The 12,345-nt window shown below is 34.6% G+C and overlaps 1 long non-coding RNA gene across 2 annotated transcripts; it reads right to left on the reverse strand.

The window, feature by feature from the left end:
* Nucleotides 1-1,476: 1,476 nt before the first annotated feature.
* Nucleotides 1,477-9,150, reverse strand: LOC107017557. 2 transcript variants are annotated; one of them, XR_003577810.1, is made up of 6 exons: nt 4,159-9,150; nt 3,876-4,078; nt 3,344-3,445; nt 2,830-3,235; nt 2,658-2,742; nt 1,477-1,806 (listed from the first exon to the last, which is right to left on the reverse strand). It is a non-coding gene; the product is annotated as an uncharacterized LOC107017557 (long non-coding RNA). The 2 variants fall into 2 exon arrangements; XR_001456516.2 differs by having other exon boundaries at nt 2,830-3,251.
* Nucleotides 9,151-12,345: the final 3,195 nt, after the last annotated feature.

The raw sequence follows: 12,345 nt of genomic DNA on the forward strand, positions 1-12,345 counted from the left end.
TAATGGTCCATAAGCAACAAAGTTGTTCATTATATCCAGCTACCTAGAGATATTGGTGTGCCTTTAAGATCCTTTGTACAATCCACGACGCTTCTTTATTCTGTATGACCCGTACTCCTTAGGCAAGGAAATAAGTGCTTTCTTTGCTTCTTTTGACCAACAGAACTTCTCCCAGGCAATAAGTGTTTTTTGTGCAATCTCAACATTCCCTGTCCACAAATACTTTCAACATGCAGTTGACTTTAACTCAACTTCTTGTCTATCAGAGTCTTCCATTGAACTAATAAATTCTTTTAGTACACCCAAGTATCTAAAAGGTAGTTCTCCCTTGACAAACCGTATTTCTTGCAGTATTTGATCTTGAACAGCCTTCTTGACGCCTCCAAAATAAACACTACTTTTATCTACATTTGCCACCAGTCCTGAAGCCTTTGAGAACAATATAAAGCATTTGTGTACACAGCTCACAGACTTTATATCTCCCTTATAGAACATCAAAGACTTTATATCTCCCTTATAGAACATCAACATATGAACACACTATGAGCATTTTCCTAGATTCTTTAATCTCAACAAAAAGAGAATGCTCATATGGACATTTCAGGAAACCAAATTTAAGAAAATAAGCCTCAGTGTGACTATACCAAATTCGCGGACCTTGTTTTGGTCAATAAAGAGTTTTTTTCAACTTGTATACTTTATGCTCATTTTCAATTTTAGTATAACCAGAAGGTTTCTCAATAAATACCTCTTCCTCCAAGTAATCATCTAGGAAAGTTGATTTGACATCCAACTCAAAGATAGGCCACAAATTTTGTGCCGCCAAGGCAATTACAATTCTAATTGTGTCATGAACTGGAGCAAAACCTTTAGTTTATTCCACACCATGCTCTTGTTTATATCTCTTAGCTACCAATCGCACCTTATACTTGTTGATTTCACTATTACCTTTCAGTTTCGTCTTATAAACCCACTTGACTCCATTGTTTTTGTGCCCTTTTGGAATATATGTTAACTCCCAAGTGTTATTTTCTTCAATAGCATCAATCTTGCCATGCATATCCACTGCACCAAAAGAGACTTTTAGTGACAATTAATTTTACTTTTAGCGGCAATTTTTAGTGCCGCAAAAACTTTTAGCGGCTATTAAATTAATGTCATTGCATCTAGTGTCGCTGAAGCCTTTAGCGGCATTTTATTCAGGAAGCCGGTAAAGATCCATATGATTGCCGGTAAAAATAAATACTTCTTGCGGCATTTATTTAGTGGCAATTGGTAATCACTTTCAGTGGCATTTATTTAGTGACAATCATTATTGCCGGTAAAACTTTCATATTTTGTGACATTTGTTATTATCACTAAAAATATAATAATTGCCGGTAAAGAAGACCTACTTTAGTAGCAATTACTATTGAAACTTAAGCTGACCATGAATTCACCTTAATATACTTAACTGGAGAATTAATTCAACGATAGTAATGCAAAAATTATCGAACTCAAACATTATCACATATAAGAACAATCAATACATCCACCGTCTGTCTTCTAGCAGTATGACAAAATATGAATCATCAAAACAATAAGAATGCAGTCAAGTATTCAAAAATAGAGAGAATTTGTTCAACAATAGACAAACAAAGAGATTGAACCATTATTTCTTTTTCCCCCAGTCAAACTATGGCAACTTGGATCACGACCAATGTCACAGATGATACGTTGATGACATTCCGAATCAAGACAATGAGTACTATTTTTTTCCACAATCCATGCAATTTCTCATTTTTCTCTATCATGCCAACCAAACTACTGTAAAAAACAATAACTGAAATTAGCTATGAACTTGATTGGATCACGACAAGTAAGAATTACACAGAAAGAGATAACCAACAACATTGAACACTAAGAAAGCAGGCCATAGCTAGCTGCATCAATATATAGGAATTAATTTTTCGGAGTGCATGCATAATCCACCCTGCAATAGATAAATATATATGTGATTGAGTTCCACTCAGATTGGCCAGCTCTTCACATTATCCAAAACATAAACCAGTTTATCCATAATTATCCCCATGGCATTAAAGGATTGATCAACAACATAGCTATGAATTTTATGAATGAGACAACTTACTTCTCACCACACATTTCCCAAATTTGAATGTACAGAAATCATCAATTATTTGTACACTCTCTTTATTATTCCTAACACTAACAGAATACGTTCAGAGAATAAGGAAGCAAGATTGACAACAAGTTTATGTTATAAACACAAATTAAAATGCATACTAATAGATAACTAGCAACCTAATCAGACATGAGCTGTTATAAACACAAATTAAAATGTAATAAATTATCATTCTCCATGGTGTCTTAAAACCCAAAAGTCTAGGGAGCCCAAAAAAAATCTATTGTTAAGCTGCATAGCACCGTGCTCATACGTTTATAGTCCGTCGATATTGAACAAGTATATTGGAGGGAGTATATGTTTGTGAATAAATAAAAGAACTTACAGTACCCCAAATAGACTTACACAGTTCAGTCTTCTGAGAACGACCAGAGTTTACTTTCTTTGCTACACTTACAATGTACAGATTTTATGGATAACATATAATTGCAAAAAATAAAAAATAAAGAATCAGACATATGGTAAAAGTGATTACCCAACAAGAAGAAAGAACTTGTGGCCAGTAACGACTTGAGCCGTGCTTATATTGCTTGTTCATTGCCACTATTGGCATCAGAAACCTATAAAAATCAATACATCAGATGGAAAATTTTTCTTCTGAAGCTAAATTTCAAGAACAAAAATTTAAAACTTTAGAATCTGATAACCTGTCTAGTAGTTCTTTCATTGTTTTGAGGCCGACTTAATTCAGTAGGAGAATATTTCCACATAACTTGTCTCATCCATGATAATTCTGAGAGTAGCATTTCTTGATTTTTTCTCATCGAAGACATTTCTTCATCCTGTTTTTGTTCAACACTTTCAACTCATTTATTTCTTGTTCTAGCTTATGTGTATATCGGCCTCATCACACAAATCATCAACAACAACATTTCGTATGAAAGACTTACTGCCCCATAACAGAGAAGGGGTTGGACCAAGTCCTAAACCACGAACATAACCACTTTTTTCATTTCCCAACACTTGATAATACACATCTCCTTCCCAGGCAACATTGTCATGTGATTGTTCCTCAGATGTCTCACCATTACTCAACTTCTCTTTCATCATGTTCTTAGAATAATGAAGACTATAATTTATGACAAGATAAATGATATCCAGTCATGTGCTATTAACTACTCATACTTTAATCTTAAAAGTTAAAAGGGTAAGAAATCTTACAACTACATTTGAAGACTCCTCATCCAATGGTCCATCATCTTTGCGTTTTGTAAGAGTTAATATGTAGACTTTTGCACGTGTAGGCTCTATTCCATCTATAGCCTAATCAAGTACAATTCATTCCAAATGAATAAGTCATTATTGAAATGAGTTGTAAAATATTATAGTAATTAATGTATGCATGAATACATGTTCATTCATGAAGGTTGCTATGCTTTTGGACCCTCTGGTGTGAGGCATATTTTGCTTAGATCTACTAATTATATTTGTTTGACTACGCCTCTAAAAGGAGAGAATAAAACATCAGTTCTTGTTTAGTATAACTTTTGACTACGAAGAAGCATATTGAATCTTGCTGATTTCCTTATTCGTGTCAACATTGCCACAAGGAAAGGGGGATCATCGGTAGCTAAGTCACATTTTAAGATAGTACAACTATTTATCAGTTCAAACATATTTTGGATATGGAACTACATAGTTACAGAATTCAATAAAAAGAGGTCAGTACTAATAAAACAAAACTATCACTAACCTTTGCTTTTTCAGAAAGCCAATACGAGATGAGACAACTCCATTGATCTCTTGGTATGTGACTTGGTCTATTTTTCATCAAGGCATCTTTGTCTTATAATTGGTCACATACATAGCCTTTAAGTCACATTTATAGTCCCTCCATTTTTTTCCTATTGACTTTTTCACAAACTCTTCTCCATGTATTGGAATTGAGAATTTTTTCTGAAAAGATAGACAAAAGTTAAAAAGACAATATCATGAATAAAAAGAAATGATACTTTTTAAGAATAATATTTTCATACCCTCACAAACTCCACCAATTTTTTCTTTTCTTCTTCGTCAAACACTCGCCAATCATTTGCATTTAATGGTGTCAAATCTGGGATTCTAGCAATGATGCCTAGAAAGCGAGCAAGCTTTCGACCCTCTTTTCCAATTGATTGATTACGACTATTAAATTGCACAACAATTGTCTTTCCCAAGGGTAGATTCCAAAATCTTTTAATAATCCACGAACTTTATTTAAAGATTCAACACTCGCTTTATGGCAGTCAACAGAAAAAGAATAAAGTACAATTTCTAAGCTTGATATCAACAATGACCAATAATTCAACAAATATATATATATATATATATATATGACCGGATGAATGAGTATAAGCCATGTAATAGTAACGTCTTTTTCAGAATACCTGAGACATCTCCAAACTTGACAAGATTTATCATCAATAAAACAAGAGAGAACCTGGCTCATTGTTCAGTTCATCAATGGAGCCAATAGAATTGTTATCTTCAGATATTTGGGGTCGAAAGCAACTCTGAGCTTTTAATAATTCCTGAATATAAGACTGCACTTCTTCATCAAGACGTTGTTCATTATCAATCTGCTACCAAGTCTAGTTTGCATTTTTCGTACTTCAAACTCAACTACTTATCTATTTTTCTTCAAACCTCTAAAAGAAAAATACATTTTACTAACTTTACTGTAATACATCACGAACCGGAATGTTCCAATTCTTATCTCAAGTTGTGGAAAAGGTCATAGATTTATTGATCCAGACAGTTGCACAAGAGATTGGATATTTCATTTACTATGCAAGCAACATCAGATCATTAGATGATGAATCTAAGAGGCTGTAGAATATTGGAAGCTGGGATAAGTGACAAGAGGAGGCTTCCTGGAGAAATGTCAACAAGATGTCATGTTACTGCACCTAGCAATTGCAGAGAACACAAGTTTTATTATGCCCTGTTGGTTCTCTGGTACAAGTTTATTAGACAAATTTCATGATTTTTCAATGGCATGCTTACGAATTAGGCATATACATACTAATATGTGAAAACTTGCAACCAAACTATTAAAGGAAACAACAATGGAAACACACCTGCAAGAGGCTGCTCTTAGTTTTGTTATGAAATTTTAAATAGTGTTCTAAGCTACAGAGAATTTTAACTCATCTTCTCGAGCTAAATTCAAAAGAAAACAAAATCTAATTAATATATACAGATTTTCTAAGCTATGTTCTTCATCAAAGCTATATTAGGCTAATCAAATCAAATTCAAGTTTTGAGAAAGCGAAATCTAAAAGGAGTCGAATTAACGAATTAGAGATTAGTACAATGCATAGAGCACAAATTAACGAATTAGAGCTTAGTACAATGCATAGATCACAACTCTCTGGACACTACATATACTAATCCTCATATATCATGATTTTATAGTCATACACCAAAAAACCATATTAGTAAAAGCATGATTTGAAAAAGAAAATCATAAAATAGACAATGATTGCATTAAGCAAGGTACAAATTGTTGCATTATATACCAAGCAAACTGAAATAGAGCAAAGGCAAATACAGAGCAAAATTATTTACAGATCGAGCTTATCACAACACGCCATATACAAAGTACAACTCTATCTCAGCAAACTATAACTTCATTGCAAGAGTGCAGTTCTTATTTATGGTAATTTCATCACTCTTACAAAAAACATTCATCATCATCTAATCACATTAAAAAAAAATAAACAATATGCGGCGTACCTCGAAGAGGTGACAAAGGATTGCGAAAGTTGATGGCGGATGAAGAAAATGGAGATACAAACGATGAAGTCGAAGACAAAGAAGATGAAGCTTCAGAGAAATTGATGGTGATTCATGCCAATGTGGTGAATCTCGGATTGCGCTTCAGATGAAGACGTCGATAATTTGGAATTGCCTTTTTTTTAGAATTTTGGGGGGTTTTGGAGTGAAATGTGTTTAGCTATAGCCCTGTACAGAATGTTGGGGGTATTTTGGAATAAAAGGTATTCTCTTAATGAAATGGTCTATTAGTTATTTCTTTAAGTAAAAAATAATTGTCGTTAATGGGTCAATTATTACTGACTAATGGTCAATTGCCGCTAATAATGGATTATAAAAGATAATTTAGCGGCATTTATATTATTGCCATTAAGTAATTGCCGCTAAAAGTGATTTTTGTAGTAGTGAGCTTTTCTCCATTTCTCCTCTTTGACAGCATTCTCAAAAGTTGTAGGATCACAGTCTACAAACAAAGAAATGTGGGGAATCTTCATTAACAAGAATTGTTGTTACCTTATAATCCATCATCTATGTGGGCCTTATGCAATCACAACTAAGAGGCTGATCAGGAGCATTAATTTCTTTCAAAACTTGTGGTGAAATATCGTAACCTGCTTCAGTAGAAATTTCAGCAATTTTGGGTGTGGCAACTACTTCTTTGACTTCATTATTAATTAGGATTGGAGTATACTGATGTATATTCCAATCCAAAGTATAATCCTCATCAAAAACATCTCTTCCAGTCACAACCTTCTTTGTCAAGAATTGAATATCTTGTATGATGAATATGGAGAATATGGTGTGCTAGCATTTGATGTAAAAAATGAGGTTGCAGCAGTTCTACGTGTGCCTATTCCACCTGGGAGATATGGTGTGTTGACTCAGGTAAAGGATGAGCTATCCTATCTAACTGTTTACAATGATTGTGGGGATGTTTTTATGTTAGATATGTAGGGAGGAATGGACATGAGTCTGAATCGTAGTGTGTGCGTAAATCTTGGAGACAAGAAGTCTCGGCAAACATTGGAGAAAGATCCCTTTGTTGACAATGATACTGTGTTGTGTAGTGTATTACCTTTTATAAACAGTGGTGATGACATTGTGGTGATCTACACAACTGAAAGGATATATCTTTATTACCTGAATAGGCAGAAGGTGGAGATTATGACTCCAGGACAATTAAATCCTAAGAGAAGATTCAACCGTACACAAACAGCCTCATTGCGATACATGAGCTGAAGAAGTAGTTGTTCTGTTGTTGTTGCTGTCAAGTAGAATTCTCATGTTTAATTTCATCTTCTTTTGTTTTTATATGACTTGGATTGCAGATTAAGTTCTTTTTGTGATAGACATGTTTTGGATTGCCAAGGTAGATTGAACGTTTTTTCTATCACTCATTTTTAGTTATTTCTTGCTTGATTGTGTGTTTTTACTTGTGAGTTCCGTTCTGATGAAAGTGGAATGTGTTGATCATACCACACATTCCATCGTCAAATTTAAACAGTAACAGTAGAAAGGAACTCACAAGTAACACAATGCAATCAAGCAAGAAATAATTCAAAATGAGTGGAGGAAAAAACGTTCTAACTATATTGTCAATCCTAAACATGTCTATTAGAAAAACAACTTAATCTACAATCCAAGTCATATAAAAACAAAAGAGGATGAAATTAAACATGAGAATTCTACTTGACAGAACAACTACTTCTTCAGCTCATGTATCACAGCGAGGCTGTTTGTGTATGGTATGAATCTTCTCTTAGGATTTAATTGTGTTGGAGTCATAATAGTCTCCACCTTCTTCCCATTCAGGTAATAAATATATATCCTTTCAGTTTTGTAGATCACCACAATGTCATCACCACCGTTTATACACGGTAATACGCTGCACAACACAGTACCATTGCCAACAAAGGGATATGTCTCCAATCTTTGTTGAGACTTCTTGCGTCCAAGATTTACTCACACAGTACGATTCATACTCATGTCCATTCCTCTGTACATATCTAACAAAAAAACATCCCCGCAATCGTTGTAAACACTTACATAGGATAGCTCATCTTTTACCTGAGTCAACACACCATATCTCCCAGGTGGAATAGGCACACGTACAACTGCTGCAACCTCATTTTTACATCAAATGCTAGCACACCATGTTTCATTAACACCAAGAAAAGCACATTTATAATCTCTATCATCAAGCTTCTTTCTTTTTTCTTTTGGAATATGTGCATAAGCAATTGATCCAAAATTTTTGTAGTGGTCTACTGCCGGTTTCCTTCTGCTCCACACTTTCTCGGGTATTACATCTCGAAGAGAAAAAGTGGAACTTCTGTTCAAGATAAGAATGCTCCATTTTACCGTTCTGGCATAAATTCCTATGGAACTCTTCCCTGAGCCAGCAAGCTAAGAACCATGTTAAGAATGGTTCTATTCTTCCTCTCGGTCACACCATTTTGCTGTGGTGTATATGTTGTTCTAAGCTCTTTTAAAATGTCACGAGTCTCACAAAATTCATCAAATACCTTAGATAATTATTCTCCTTCGTGATCTATCAGAAGGTTCTTAATGGCCCTCCAGTCTCAATCTCCACACACACTTTGAAGCTTTTAAATACATTAAAAGCGTTTGATTTTTCTTTCAGAATGTACACCCAAGTCTTCCTCGAATAATCATCAATAAAGGTAATGAAATACCTTTTGCCCCCATTAGAGATTGGTCTTAATGGCCCATAGACATCCGAGTGTACTGACCTAATACCTCCTTGGATCTCCATGACTTACTATTAGGAAACTGAAACGACGTTGTTTTCCAACAACACATTCTTCACAAACTTGAGACGGAACAACAATTTCATAATGCCCCGTCACCATACTCTTCCTTTGAAGGATCTTCAAGCCATCAAAATTCAAGTGACCATATCAAAAATGCCACAACCATGAAGGAATTTTCATTTCCGCCAAGTAGCAAGATTGAACATTTTCAATATTCAAAGGAAACAATGTGTTTTGACTCATTTTCACAAAATCAATAAATCGTCTAGGGGGACTAGAAATTTCACATGTATCATTCCTTAACATGATGACATACCCTTTTTTGTAACAGCTGACGGGGACAACTCTCAACAGATTTGATACGACTTCCACACACCTATTTTTTGTTCTAAAATTGATATTGTACCCTTTCCCATCACATTCACTATTTATAGATCACCAAAACTAACTGTTCNATATTGTACCCTTTCCCATCACATTCACTATTTATAGATCACCAAAACTAACTGTTGACTAAACTTTTTTGCTTAAATTAGTAAAAGAAGACTTACTTCCATTCATATTGTTACAACTGGCGGTATTCACATATATACCATTAACAAGGTTTCTCCTTCTTTATCCTCAACAAAATTTGACTTCTCTTCTTTCTCAATAGGCATCCTAGTATGACATTCAGAATGACAGTGACTATTTTTATAGCAACGATAACATTCTACATCGGATTTTTTGAAATCTCTCCCTCTGTCTTTGTCGTAGTCATCATTGGCTTTAAAATTACAGAATTCAAACACACGGAGAGCTATAAAAGCTTTTAAAAAAAAATTAGTAGAAACCATACCTATTGAACCACTAGTGTATGTTCTTACAAGACATATTCCATAAAACAAGGCGACCTTTCCTTTACAAAGAATTATTAAAAAAATATTTCATTTTCAAACACTCCTCCCTGATATTCTTCTAGGATACTCCCAATGTAGCCCTTAGAACTTCAGAATTTCCCTTAGGAAGAGCCATGATCATTATGTTTGCAATCTACTTATCTAAGCTGCAATGAACAAGTGTAACTTCCCCATCCTTCTCTACTTTCCTAAATAGAATGAAACTACACTTTTTTATGCACCATAATTATTGTTGAGATGTTGTCATTCTTAATGACAATACATTCAATAAGATTTTTCTCCAGATCACTCAGAATCTTTCTTAACCATAAAACATGATAAGTTGCACCAGCAGCAGGAATATGTTGTGCTTTCACATNATCCTCAACAAAATTTGACTTCTCTTCTTTCTCACTAGGCATCCTAGTACGACATTCAGAATGACAGTGACTAAATTTATAGCAACGATAACATTCTACGTCGATTTTTTGAAATCTCTCCCTCTGTCTTTGTCGTAGTCATCATTGGCTTTAAAACTACAGAATGCAAACACACATAGAGCTATAAAATCTTTTAAAAAAAGTTAGTAGAGACCATACCTATTGAACCACTAGTGTATGTTCTTACAAAGACATATTCCATAAAACAAGGCGACCTTTCCTTTACAAATAATTATCAAAAAAATATTTCATTTTTAAACACTCCTCCTTGATATTTTTCTTGGATACTCCCAACGTAGCCCTTAGAACTTCAAAATTTCCCTTAGGAAGAGCCATGATCATTATGTTTGCAATCTACTTATCTAAGCTGCAATGAACAAGTGTAACTTCCCCATCCTTCTCTACTTGCCTAAATAGAATGAAACTACACTTTTTTATGCACCATAATTATTGTTGAGATGTTGTCATTCTTAATGACAATAGATTCAATAAGATTTTTCTCCAGATCACTCAGAATCTTTCTTAACCATAGAACTTGATAAATTGCACCAGCAACGAGAATATGTTGTGCTTTCACAGAAGATTGAACAACCACTTCTTTCTTCTTTGCAAAAGCATATAATCAAGATTCCTTACCAATCACTACCTGAATAACCCATCAATTTCCCTTGCTCTTCCTTTTTAAATCAAATACCATAATCAACAGTTCCTTTGATATATCTCAATGTTCGTTTAGCAACACCAAAATGATCTAGCATAACCTCAATAGAAGACTTGTCGCGAACATGAGATCAGGTCTTGTTGCTATCAAATACAACAAACTACTAACTATACTTCTATAAACTGTTAGATCAGCCCTAACCTCATTCAAAATTTGAAAACTTTTCACTGTGAACTAGTGGGTTGGTACAGGCTTGAACCTTTTAAGAATATCCCCTGCATATTCTTAAAAGTGTATCATTCCTCGGGACATATAAAAAGTCTGCCAGAGGATCAAACCACAACCCACGTAAACAAACTCATCCACAGCCTTATTGGTACTTTTCTGATTGCTTTCACCCTGACTCCCTGTCCAAAAAGTGAGAATGATCTTTTTCACAGTATTTCCGAGAATTACCAGTCCCATTCACGGGCCCATCAATAGTCAACACTCTTCATGATGCTTTATGAAAAATCAACTCACAAGAATATCCACTCCGAATTGGTTCCCTCATACATCATTATCTCACCTTCAATAAAGGAACCAACCCACCAAAGAGAAGCGTGAAGAATAACACACCAAGGAAGCTATAACTAGCAACGTTCTCTATTTTCACCTAACTCTTCTTATTCTCCACTTTCTTGCTACTTTTTGTCACGGGCGCTACTGTTGTGGTTTCAACTTTGGAATGGGAACCAATGGCACTTGTGATCATTGTGGCTTCATCATACAAGGTTGTACAATGAAATCCATAAGAAGAGGATGGGGATACATTCCGGGGGTGGCGCCACTTGAGGAGGTACACCATTTTCTCCAAGTTGTGCCTTTAGATTTACATTCTCCGCCATTTCATAGAAATCTTTGCATTCAAATGTTGAATGAAGTATGCTATCTTAGTACTATAATTCCTCCACATAATGCATTTTTATTTGCCTTGACAAGTGAACACTCCCTTATTCCTAATTAATCTAGAGAAAACGACAAATGTGAAAGAGAAACAAAAGGCAAAAAAGAACAATAAAGCTTGGGTCCCAAAAAATATAATAGCAATAAAATAACTCCTCATACAACTAGTAGTTGTACCTCACTCATGATAAAAATTTTCCTATTCTTAAATATAGTGAATTATTAACAATGTCACTCAAGGTAAATATAGTGAAATTTTGGTGTTTGCTTACATTGTTTGAGTGTTCACTACCCTTCTTCCTTTTCAACAAATAGCTACAGTTACTTATATTAGCGTTGAGTTTATTTTCTACAACTCCACCTTTTACTAAATTACTTCCTAAATTTGGAGAAGGATGTATCAATTTGTTCAAATCTAACAGATTATTCAGCTCTTTTGTGAGATTGGACCCATGATTTGGAGATGGAACATTCAAGTACCCGGGAACATCCGTAGAAACATGGTGCAACGATTGAGGCACTTCATCCAAAAATCATGAGCTGCTCCAACTATGAAGTAGCCCCGTCGATGACATGTCCATAACCATCAGACCTCCACTGCCTGATTTCCAGCTAAATTCCTCATTTCCTTCAATGTCAAATTAACATTTCTAACAGAAACGGTAAAATTTCCAATCAATTAATTCCCAGAAGGACATAAGCAATAAAA

This window comes from Solanum pennellii, chromosome 4 (assembly GCF_001406875.1).
Source record: "Solanum pennellii chromosome 4, SPENNV200".
NCBI lineage: Eukaryota > Viridiplantae > Streptophyta > Magnoliopsida > Solanales > Solanaceae > Solanum > Solanum pennellii.